Below are 13765 nucleotides of genomic sequence, written 5' to 3' on the forward strand. Positions count from 1 at the left end.
CGCATGTCCGGAGGAGACCTTCCCAAGGGAGGTTTCTTCCGAAACTGAATCCGGTACCCGGCCGAGACGGTTCGTGTCAGCCAGGTATCGCCAAAGATCTCGTACCAGCGGAAAGCGCAGCTTCTTAGGCATGCTCCCACTGGTACGGAGCCTTCATTGCGTTTGATTAATCTGTCTCCGAAAGGGCTTGACCTTTTTTGGACCTTTACCCTTAGCAGAGAACTTCATGCCCGACTTCTGATTCGAAGTTAAGGCATTAGAACCATTTGCAGACCAGCCGGCCCGTCGATACTGGGCCGAGCGGCTAGCACCGTCCGGTACCGTAACCAAAACTGATTTCCCGGACGAAGACGCCGTAGGCTTGGTCACGTCCTTTTTCTTAGGAATACGCCAAGGGGCCGTCTTTTGCTGCGAATCCTTCAGCCTTTGGGCCTGTTGAGCTGTCGGCCCACACCAACCCGAAAACAAACGACTTGACGGCCCCAACGGGGCCCTATATAAGTTTTGTTTAATCGCATCTGGGAGTTTGGCATCCTTTAGCAAGGTGTGCCGAGCTATCAGGGCCAGATTAGCCTGTAACCTGACTGCCACCGGCACTTGATGGCAGATCGCTTTTGCTGAAGACTGTAGCATCTCTCCAGCCGTCAAGACGTCCGTAGTCACTGAAGGAACAGGCGAGGTTGCCCTTTTCGTCCGTAACGTCTCCGTAGACTGATTGGAAACGTCCAACGGGACGGATTTTTCGCCGGCTTGACGAGGCCCTGCCCCAGGACGAGGCAACCGGGAAGTGCCATCCGCTGGGGCTTCCGAGTCGAAATCATTATTTTGATCAAGAACTAACTCTGGAGAGGAGTCGCGCTCTGAACCGGAGGGAGAACCGCGCGGATGACGGTCCGATTTTAGTGCTTGTAGCTCTTCATTGAGGGCCGACATTTGCGCTTGAATGGCTAGTAATATGGCACTTACTTCGCCTGAAGGAGCCGACCTGAGGCTGGAATTAGGCTTCCTTCGGTGTCGCACCGGAGACCGGGAACGTGACCGAGAGGTCGACGATACCGCCGACATTCTTCTCCGGCGGTAGATCTCATTATCATTCCGGCGTTGCGCGCGCGAAACGGAGCTCCTACTCGGAGATCGATGTCTCTTACCGCCGTGCTTATCCGTTTCCCTACGGCGCTCTCGTGGACGACGCTCACTGTGCGCACTAAACGAGCAATCCGCTGTAGACCCTTTGCGAGGTGATACAGAGATCGAGTATTCGCGTGCCTTGCGGACCTTGACCGGGGTCCGGGACCGGGTACTGGTACCTGAAGGTGAACGAGTTCCTGACCGGGACCGGGTTTTTGACCGAGACCGGACTTTCGACCGGGAGCGACCGGATGACCGGGCTCGTGACCGGACCGGAGACCGACTTCTTGAATGCGACCGGGACCGGGAAATCAGACGTGACCGGGTCGGTTGGCGCGATTGAGATCCCGTGGAGACAGAATCCGCCGGGACGGAACCCGGCGCACCTCCCGTAGGTGGGTCCGAAACCTGCGTGACCGGCCGATTGAGAGCCGGGGGAGCAGGAATACTCGGTGAGTTAGAAACGATTGACGTATTGCCAGCGCTACTATTCGACTTCTCTTTCCGAGAAGCGTAGGAGCGAGACTTGTCGGCCCGTTTCCAGGTCGCTTTGTCACACTCCAGACATGTTGCACACATCTGAGCCCTAGAACACGGAGCTCCGTGTAAGGTCGCCCGGCATTTCTGGCACGTGGGGTGCGAATCCCACTGCCCGAAAAACCTGGTGCAACTCACACCAGAACAGCGTTTTTGCCCCTTAGGGGCGGAAAAACCACTGTCCGCCATAATCTGAAAGAAAATACCAAACAACTCTCCTGACGGAGGATATGTAATATTGGTGACAAAATATATTTGAAAATACACTCTCGAAAGAGAAAAAATATACTACTGTAGAATGAATATATTTATTATAGAATCGCAACGATAACCGGAAGAAATTTAAAAAATACCGACCGAATCGACGACGAAAGAATTCAACCGGAGAGGAGAGCACGTGCGACCCCACCGAGAATCGACGAATCTAAATCAATGGATTCGATCCCCCAACCGATCGATCGCGACCAATATCGACAATCTTCCGCTTCTCTGTTCGATTAGTGACTGATAATCATATATTTATGACCAGATGGGCGTTAAAAGACCGATAAATTAAACCGATTTTCCGACCAAACAATTCAAGCAGCTTGCTCGAACCGACGCCAGCGTAAAAAGATGGTGGATCTCCCGTTGAGGGCGCCACTATACGGGTTCTCAAAGTCGTTATTTCTGGCGTTATTTCCGGCCAAGCTAGCGTTGGCTATGTATGTTTTTACAGGGAACGTATTGAAGGGAATACTAAAAATTATGATATTCGCCACAGTATCTAGGGGCAGCACTAGACGATTGAGATTTGACAGAACTGTGGCATGCGAGCAGGAAATTCATCCGCGATCCTTTTTATCTAACCCTCACAATTAGATATTAGTCAATAACCCTAGGTCGCAAATCTAATTTGTATTTAAAATAAACATTAAAACATCGATCAAAGTGGGATTTCAACTGACGTGGACTGAAAATCAATCCGTTCAATGAAATATCTACATTTGGGTTTGCATTTGATCGTAGCTCCAGGCGGATTTTCTCCACAATCGTTCATATCGAGTACTAGTCTTTGACACGATCAGATGGCGTTTTCTCGAGCTCTTCAGCTTTTGCTGTGTTTCCTGGCGATTTTGTGGCGCGGAGTATTTCGGAGTGGTGGCGTGGCGGCGGTGGATGGATTTATGTGTGCGGTGGATGGAGTTGTGTGCGCGGTGTGTGCAAGCGGAGTGGATGGAGTTGTGTGCGCGGTGTGTGCAAGAGGAGTGAATGGAGTTTATATGTGTCGTATGAATGTGTGGTATATTTTATATCTTATTTTTTTCATTATTTTTCTATATTATTTTGGTTTTTTCATTTTTTCTTTCATTTCATTCGTCCCTCGCCCCTGCCCTCACAATCTCAGGGTTTCAACTGGCAGCGGCGGAGTCGGAGTTCTCTAATGTGGTTTTCGTTCCAGCTAGTGGCGGAGTGCTGGTGATGCGGATGTTACAACGGGGGACCTGCGATCAGAATAAGATGGGGGTGGTAGCAATCTTCGACTGAGGGGGCTGTTGGATCTTAAGGTCCCCAGTTTGGTCCTTTCCAGTCTGAATCTGCTGGTTCATTGCCTAAGGCTACCCATTGGGTTCCCCGTTCACCCAGTTGGCTTCTGCCATCTGGGTGTCGGTTGTCTTAGGTGGTGTGCTCAATTGGGTCCCCAGTTTGGTCCAGTCTCTTCTGAATCTGCTGGTTCATTGCCTTAGGCTACCCATTGGGTTCCCCGTTCACCCAGTTGGCTTCTGCCATCTGAGTGTCGGTTGTCTTAGGTGGTGTGCTCAATTAGGTCCCCAGTTTGGTCCATTCTAGTCTGAATCGGCTGGTTTCTTCGCCTAAGGCTACCCATTGGCATCTTGCCGATTGGGTCCCCCGTTCACCCAGTTTTCTCTCTGGGTGCCGGCTGTCTTTTGGTGTTGATGCTTGAAGATCGGATATCCCCCGAAGCCGAAGATGTTTGTCGCTTCCCATCTTACTCTAATGCGGGTCCTCCGTAGTAACACCCGTGTCGTCAGCACCCTACCACTAGCTGGGACGGGGCCACGTTAGAGAACTCCGACTCTGCCACTGCCAGTTGGAACCCTGAGAATTTAGACTTTGCTGTTATCAGCCAGAAGTTCTGTGCTGACTTCTTTCTCTTTCTCAGGTTAGATCAAATATGATGTAAAGCCGTTAAAACTATGTATTACCAGCGTCTATTTGGTTGTACTTCAATAAAAGCCTTAAAACTCTGGAAATTTGATTTTTCATCCAAGGTTCTTTTCCCTTCCATCAAAATCTTTCCCAATTTTTCTTGTCGCAGCAGATGATAACGTCTATATTGTATTCGTGAACTCTGTAATCTCGAACATCTTTTGTGTACTTCAAATATATCGTTAACTCTGTAGTTTCGATTTCTGTTTCAGACCCCTCATCCTGGCCTATCATCTTTTCCCTCATCTCATCATCTTGTTAATTAATGATTATGTACTATTTAATTTCAGTTTGATTTTATCTAGCCCACTTGGGGCAATAGTAGTATATCAGGGGTTAATTTTTACTAATTCCAAAATACAGGTGTTCGATTCTCAGAAAAAAAGCCTGTTGGTGTTGATTTCTTAGAAGCTCTCTAAGGCAAAAAGCACAGAAATTCCGTTCTCAAAAAAACTGGCTTATCATGTGGGGAAGAGGTACATGGTTTGGCTGTACATGTACCAAACCCAAGCACGAACGGAGCGGGCACAATTATAGTTAATACTACTAATGATAGGGATGGTTATGAGATAATTAAAGCTTTCTCAAACCGCAGTGGTCAGGCTCTGTCTGACAAACATCTTGACTTAATATATAATATGCTCTTTTGTCATTTCACTAGCCAGAACAAATTCCGATGGTGAGAAGTCTGGTGATTCCCACATCCAGAATCCGACTCCGGGAATCCGAATCCGAGTCCGATGGCACCCTTGGACGTTCCAACAACATCATTACCTAGTCAGCACGCGGGACAAACAACTTGGAGGATATAGGCATCAACATATACCCGAGAATTGAATGAACCCCAATTTCCCAATTATGTACTTCGATTTCGAAAAAAATTATGTTAGATTGACCGCCGATCACACAACTATATCTGTACTTCGATTTTGAAAAAAAGCTTGTAATATAGTTATTTCCAAAATCTCGATGTATTAAATTAGGCAGAAAAAAGTTAACCCCAATCAATCGATTATGTGCTTCGACTATTTTAACGGTGAAAACGACCAAAAAATTAAAGTTAGACGAAATTCTTAACCTTGTAAACTTTCGGACTATTTACATGAAAAAACGACCAAATATTGTAAAATATAGTTATTTCCAAAATCTCGATGTATTAAATTAGGCAGAATAAAAATAGATAAAATTATTCAACCTTGTAAACTTTCGGACTAGTTACATAAAAAAGACCAAATATTGTAAAATATAGTTATTTCCAAAATCTCGATGTATTAAATTTAGGCAGAAAAAAGTAAAACCCAACCAATCGCTTATGTGCTTCGACTATTTAAACGGTGAAAACGACCAAAAAATTGAAGTTAGATAAAGTTCTTAACCTTGTAAACTTTCGGACTATTTACATGAAAAAAAAGACCAAATATTGTTAAATATAGTTACTTCCAAAATCTCGATGTATTAAATTAGGCAGAAAAAAAGTTAACCCCAATCAATCGCTTATGTGCTTCGACTCTTTAAACGGTGAAAACGACCAAAAAATTGTAGTTAGACGAAATGCTGAACCTTGTAAACTTTCGGACTATTTACATGAAAAAAGACCAAATATTGTAAAATATAGTTATTTCCAAAATCTCGATGTATTAAATTAGGCAGAAAAAAAATAGATAAAATTATTCAACCTTGTAAACTTTCGGACTAGTTACATGAAAAAAAGACCAAATATTGTAAAATATAGTTATTTCCAAAATCTCGATGTATTAAATTAGGCAGAAAAAAGTTAACCCCAATCAATCGGTGAAACACGTCGATAATGAACCCAGCAACCATGAAAGGTAACTTAATGTTCATGGAAAAATTTTGATTCATTCTAAATGAAATATTATTATTATCACATCTAAATGACATATTTTGTCATTACAGGATATCTTCTAATGATCATTGCAGCTAAATTTCAACTATACGAAAAAGCCCAGATTAAGATCAACTACTCGTCCAAAATCTACAAACTGGAACAGTGCACAGATAAGGCCAGAACTGAACCCAGCAATCTTTAAAGGTAAGTTGATATACATGTTATTACCGGTATATAGAAATTTCAGGCCTCATATGAATATCATTTGATAAATTACTATCATCAAAATCTATTTACCGCTCCACATGACTAATCTTTTATCTTTACTAGTCTTGAACAATGATGAACTAGTCCTACTACTGCAATTAATTATAGGGGTTTAAATCGGCAATTGACGTCAATGACGTAAATTATGATAAATCTGTCTGAAATGTTTTGCTTTCTTCAATTTGTTTCAGCCAAACTACGTACATCATCAAGAAGATACCCACAACGATTACTGATTGACCCATTTGCTGATGAAAACTGCAGAAGCCCAGGTGATAAGTCGAGGAGCCTGCGACGAATGAAACACTCAACGATCGATTCTTCTACAATCGGTGGTTGATTTCTATAAAACATTTTATCAAGAGAAGCAGAGACAATAGTGTATCTTATAAACACTAATTCGCGCAGCAATAATGCTAATGGATTATCTTATTAACACTGATTCAGGATAAACACTGTTTTAGAAGCAGCAAAGACAATAGTGTATCTTATAAATTGAGGAGCAGCATAAATAGTGCATCTTATAAACACTGAAATCCAGGAGCGGCGAAGATAATAGCGCACTTCTGTAGTAAAGTATTGATTTTTTTTACTTATCACCCTTTTTCAAATCAGTCTGATAAATAATACAGTTTTTTCGAGGATATTATAATGTTTCATGCAATATGTGAGTAATAAAAGCTAAGCTCCATTAATTCAAGATATTGATCTTTGATCCTTGGTTGATGGAAGATAAGTCAAGTTAGGTTAGTGACGAGGGGTAAATGTCGGCGTCGAGCGCCTAGTTTGAACTCGTAGGCCTGTTGAGTTAACACCTAAACTGAGATATAGTTTCAACATGATATTGTGAGTTTTATCCTCGTGCTTACCATAGTAAAACAGTCAACAGTGGCTATGCCCCTGTCTGGCTTTGCCCTAGATATCACATAGTTAGGAAACATATAACATAACGTTAGGCCAGTGTTCTATGTGCAAATAAGTATTTGCGGAATTGTAGATGTATTAATTTGATGGCATTTTATGATATTTTTTCAAAGGCCCATGTAACTAATTTGACAAATGAATCGTATATGTCAATTTTCACATCGAGTTTGAACTTTGACCCTCCATCAATCCGTTTGATGATCATAGCTACCTATTGGAAAACAAAAGCTTCATCTAAGGAGACCATTATTTACATTTGAGAGGTAAAGCTAGGAGTAACGAGGCATAAAGTTTTAGCTAGGACTTATTTTGAACGTTTTAACATTGTTTATAGCTGTTTGAACATCTTTTATTGTAATGGGTAAATCCATCACAAGATGGCTCTCATGAATAATCACTTAATAGCTTCAAATCGGGTGTATAATGATTATTAAGGAGTGGCAGTGAATCGGTAGTGCTTTTTTTTAAATTGGATTAAAAACTTTACGGTGAAGAAATGCCTGCAGTTGTAAATAGAGTATATATAATACATAATACAAACTACAAGTACATAAATTAATAAAAAATTAGATAAATAAAACAAACAATAAATAATAAATAGTAAATAATACAAAATAAAAGCACATAAATAAAAAGATAATATAAAAACTAGATGCAAATAATTAACAACAATACAAACAAACAACAAATTAATACTCTATTCACATGAAAAGGCATTTTTTCAAATATTTATCAACAAGGTTATTCATTTATCGAACAACTTTCCTAAAGTATGCCAAAAACCCGATATCTTTTCTGTTGTTATTCAAAGCATTCTATCGGACTCAATTGTTAATTGACAAAACAAATAACTATAAACCTTAACTAAATCGAACACACTTAAAAAAATAACTGATATGATAGAATGCTTTGAATAACTGTGATGAAAGATCGACCATCCTTTGAACTAGCCGCGCTCAATCACGGCTGTGACTGTTTATTGTTATACTGGGGTAGACTTACTGTCTAAAAATTTGGTAAATACATTTTACTTTTTTAAAAGAATGTTAAGCAGCTATAAACTTAAGTTATTGATGTTATTGATTAGTTACCGATTGTAAAATTACGTTGATCTTTTCGAAGCTGGAAGAAAAAACGTCAGAATACTTAGTATGTAATGTCAGGGTGTTTGGAAATCTTTAAGTCAGGGCAAGGTTGCCAAATTCTAGTTTTCTAGTGAAAGTAATGTTAATGAAAATGATATTAAGACTGATTAATTGATACTAAGATTTCCAGAGTGAATCCGAGTGTCTCATCTCTAGTTTTAATGCTCTATGTTGGAGACTGTTATTATAACACAGTTCGCATGTTTGTAAATAAGGAGTAATTAGAAGATGGCGTTTTCATACCAGAGTACTAGAGTACTAGACACCACTCATCACCACAAGTAATTTTTTTTCCTAATAAATGGGGGAGAATGAACACCAGCCAGAAAACAATAATGTTAATGAAAATCAATATCATTGTCCATATTGTAAAAAATACATTAATAAATCTAATAAATCTCATCATGAAAAATCTGCAAATCATATAAAAAATGTAATAGATTTTGAAACTCCAGAAAATTCCAATGAAAGAAAAGAACGATTAGAAAATATGAATGTGGATGAAATAAAATGTGAAGTTTGTAATGAATTTATAGTAAAAAGGAATTATAAAAGACATCTCGAATCACAAAAACACCATCAAAATTTGAGTAATAATGTTTTAGGAAAAGATTAAACTAAATCCATTTCAAATAAACCTTACATGGAAAATGTTAGAAATTATATTGATTCACTAGAAATAAAAGATACAATTGAAATTTTAGAAACATTACATAGTAAAATTGGTCCTGCGGCTATTATATTTAGATTCTTTAAAGGAACAACAATAGAACATTATAGTAAATTTTATGAAATAATAGAAAAAAAACTAGATTTGATAACAGATGTTGAATATCCAAAAATTAGTATCTCTGGGAAAGTAAGTTTTATAAAGTCAGAAGAAAAAATGAATTATATTATTCAAACACACTCTGAAGAAATAATTTCAAAAACACAAATAAAAGAGTAGTTAGAAAAAATATTTAATTAATTTAAATGTCATATTGAAGAAAGATATTTTGAGGGTTCTGGCTTAACATTGAATGAAATTATATATTTAGATTTAAATGTTTATAATACAAAAAGGAATAAAACATCAAAAAGTAAAACAATGTTTAAAAATGACTCAAACTTTACAACAGAAAAGGATATTAAAGCATCAAGTTATATTAAATTACCATTTACAACAAAAGCAGTAATAAATGTTCAAAATGAAGATAATAAATGTTTTCTATGGTCAATTATTAGTTGCTTACACCCAACAGAAGATATTACGCATAGTTTAAGAATAACAAATTACCGGAAATATGAAACATTATATAAAATTGATCAATATCCAGTAACTATAAAAATGATACCCAAAATAGAAAAAATTAATAAGTTAAAAATAAATGTATTCGAATTAATGCAATTACCAAAGACAAAAGGTGAAAATATTAAAGATTATACATTGGAAGCTTTATATTTAACAGAATATTATGATGATGAAAATGCTATAGATTTGTTAAATTACAAAAAAGATGAAAATGAACATTATATGTGGTTAAAACAAATTGATTTATTCTTTAGAACAGAAAGTGATTTTAACAGTCATAAAATTTATCTATGTAGAAAATGTTTATCTAAATTTAGAACTGAGAATACATTATTAAAATATAAAGAATTATGTGATAATAAAGATTTTTGTAAATTAATAATGCCAACAGAAAAAGATTATAAATTGAAATTTACTAATCATAAATTTAAAAATATTGTTCCATTTGTAATTTATGGGGATTTTGAATCGTTGAATAAAGAATTAACTGATCAAGATAGAAAAGAAATATATAACAAAAAGCAATTATTAAAATCAATGGATAAAGGAAATGAATTAAATGAAGACACAACACAAGACCCGCCAATTATAAATACAATTAAAAAAGTTCATCAAAGAGCTGCTGCTTATGGAATTTATATAAAATCAAATTATCCCGAATTATATGAAAGTCAATATATTTCTTTTAGAGGTGAAAATGTAGTTAATGATTTTTGTAACAAAATAATTGAATTAAAAAGTGATTTTGCAAAATTATTAAACAGAAATAAAAGAATAGTTATGACAAAAGAAGATGAAGTTGATTTTAATTACTCAACTCATTGTTGTTATTGTGAAAAACGTTTTTATTCATTTGATAAAAAAGTTAGAGATCATAATCATTTAAATTCAAAATATCGTGGAGCTGCTCATGAAGATTGTAATTTACAAGCTAAAAAAGTAAATTTCGTACCAATATTATTTCATAATTTATCAGGTTATGATACCCATCTATTTATAAAACAATTATCAAGGAAATTGGGCACAACTAATCAAGAAATAGAAGAATATAATGCTATGAATGGTGTAAATGTAAGAAAATATGATTTTAAACTATTAGCTTAAACATCTGAAAATTATATTTCATTTCAATTTGGTTGCATTAGATTTTTAGATTCTTATAGATTTCTAGCAAGTTCATTAGATAATTTATCAAAAAGTTTAGTTGATAATGATTTTATAATAACTCGATATTATTATCCAAATGACCAAGATTTTAAATTATTGAGATTTAAAGGTGCAATTTCTTATTCATTTTATAAAACACACAATGATTTTAATGTAACAGAATTATTAAATGATCAATTTTATGATCAATTAAAAGAGGAGTATGTGAAAGACGAAGTGTTTAATAGAACATTAAATATTTGGAACCATTTTAAGATGAAAAATCATGGGGAATTAGTTGATTTATATTTAAAATCAGATGTTATGATATTGGCTGACATATTTGAAAAATTTAGAGAAGTTAATTTGAATCATTTTAATGTTGATCCTTATTATTGCTACTCTAGTCCAGGTTTAACCTGGCAATGTGGTTTAAAATATACAAATGTAGAATTAGATTTATTAAAAGAACCAGATATGGTTTTATTATTTGAAAAATCAATTAGAGGTGGAATTAGTGGTGTTATGGGAGATAGATATTTTAAAGCAAATGATGAATATAAATTATTATATATTGACGCCAATAATTTATATGGTTGGGCAATGATGCAACCTCAACCGTATAAAAATTTTATATTAACAGAAGTTGAAAATGATGATAAAACTAATTGGGAAAGCGCAATTATGAGTTTAGAAGATGAAGCACCAATTGGTTATTTCTTTGTAGTTGATTTAGAATATCCTGAAAATATAAAGTTTAAAACAAGAAACTTACCTTATTGCCCAGAACATTTAACTGTAGATGATAGTTATTTAAGTGAATACCAGAAGAAAATAAAACCGAAAGATCATGTTTTTACAGAAAAATTAATACTTACTCAAAATAATAAATACAATTACATTGTTCATTATAGAATGTTAAAATTTTATCTAAAACAAGGAATGAAATTAAAGAAAGTACATAGATATATTGAATTTAATCAATCGAAGTGGTAAGAAAAATATATAGATTTTAATACTCAACAGAGAACCATATCAAAAACAGATTTTGAAAAAGATTTCTTCAAATTAATGAACAATAGTTTTTATGGTAAAACATGTGAAAATATTAGAAATAGAAATGATATTGAATTAGTAAATAATTCTGAAAGATTAAGACATTTACAATCAAGTCCTAGACATTTAGGAAATAAAAGATTTGAAGATTATTTAACAGCAGTTAAATTAAAAAGAACGTCAATGAAATTTAATAAACCTATATTTATTGGTTCAACTGTTTTAGAAGTATCAAAATTATTAATGTATGATTTTTATTATAATGTTTTGCAACCACTTTTTGGGGAAAAGCATATTGAAATATTATATTTTGATTCTGTAACAGCTGACACCCCAATATTATTAAAATGTAATGATAAAATATTGATAAGAAGAATTTCAGAAATAATTCCAAAACAAAATGAATGTTATATTTCATATGGTGAAAAAGAATTAAAAAGAATAAATGGATTAATGGATGTTTGGACAAGAAATGGATGGAAAAAATTAAAGAATATTATTAGACATAAAACAAATAAGAAAATCTATAGAGTTAGAACTAAATTAGGATTTGTAGATGTTACAGAAGATCATAGTTTAATTAAACGAAATGGTGATGAAATAAAACCAACTGATATAAAAATTGGAGATGAATTATTACATAAAAGATTTTTCCAAAGAATGAATCATATGTCATTTGATGAAATTATTGATAATATTTATAACATAGAACCCGAAACATTAGAAGAAAAAGAATATTTTATCAAAGGATTTTTCATGGGAGATGGTTCAGCAGGTGTGTATAATTATGTTTGGGGTAATAAATATTGTTGGTAATTATGCAATCAAGACTTAAAATTATTAGAAAGAATTAAGAAATTCTGTGAAGAAGTTTATTCACATTAAACATTCAAAATCATAGATGTTATGAAATCATCAGCAGTTTATAGAATACTTGTAAATAATCCTAAAGATTTTGCTATAAAATATAATGATGAATTTTATATTCATGCAATAGTGAAAAGTAATACTTCAACTAAAGAAAAGATAGTACCAGATTATGTATTAAATGCAAAAAATAATTTAAGAAAGTGGTTCTTCATTGGATTCTATGCCGCAGATGGCACTAAAAAATTTACAAAGGATAAAAAGATAACCTTTGCACAGAAAGGAAAAGTTGCTATATCAGGATTAAATATATTATGCAGTTCATTAATATTTAATATGAATATAGAATTAATTAAATCTAAACCAAATTGTTTTAATTTAAGGCATGTAGAAAAAGAATTAACAGAAGTTAAAGATTTATTTGAAATATATAACCCAACTGACTATGTTTATGATTTATCAACAGATGATGGAACATTCAATTCTGGGTTCCCATTAATCCAAAAAAATACTGACAGTTACATACTAAAAATCAAGACAAATGACATAACAAAAGACTTAAAAACATTAAAACATCATTTTGATTTTAGCAATTATCCCAAAGATCATGAACTATTTAACAATGATAATAAAAAGATTCCTGGTAAATTTAAAGATGAATTAGGGGGTGATGAAATGATTGAATTTGTTGGGATAAGAAGTAAAATGTATAGTTATAGAACAAAAGATCATGAAGCTAAAAAGTTAAAAGGAATAACAAAACATGTGGTTGATAAACATATAGAATTTCAAGATTATATAAAGTGTTTATAAAACTCAATTGTAATGAAACATAAAATGAATTGTTTAAGATCAGAAAATCACGAGATGTACATTAATGAAGTTGAAAAAATTAGTTTAGAATCCATTTGATGATAAAAGGCATATTTTAGATGATGGTATAAAAACATTACCTTATGGCCATTAAAACATAAAATCAATATCATCATACTCGAAATCACTATTGGCTTCTTCATTTTCATTTAATTGTTCTTGTATAATTTGTTTAGGTTCTTCCATTTCATTTTTCTCATTTAAATAAAGTTCTATCTTGTACCACATTTCATCTCGCTCTCTTTGTTTCTTTTTGTTTGTTAATTCGTCAAATGGAATTATGATATCGATGTTTAAATAATTTACAATCTTATTTAAAAAGAATTCATAATTTATTGAATCTGTTATTCTATTTTCCAAATGATACATTAATATTTGTTAAAATATTTTTTTTTTATATTTTCCATATCTTCTTCTGTTAATTTGATTTTTCATAATAATCGTTAAATAATAAATATAAATACATTT

This window comes from Tubulanus polymorphus, chromosome 3 (assembly GCF_964204645.1).
Source record: "Tubulanus polymorphus chromosome 3, tnTubPoly1.2, whole genome shotgun sequence".
Classification (NCBI taxonomy): domain Eukaryota; kingdom Metazoa; phylum Nemertea; class Palaeonemertea; order Tubulaniformes; family Tubulanidae; genus Tubulanus; species Tubulanus polymorphus.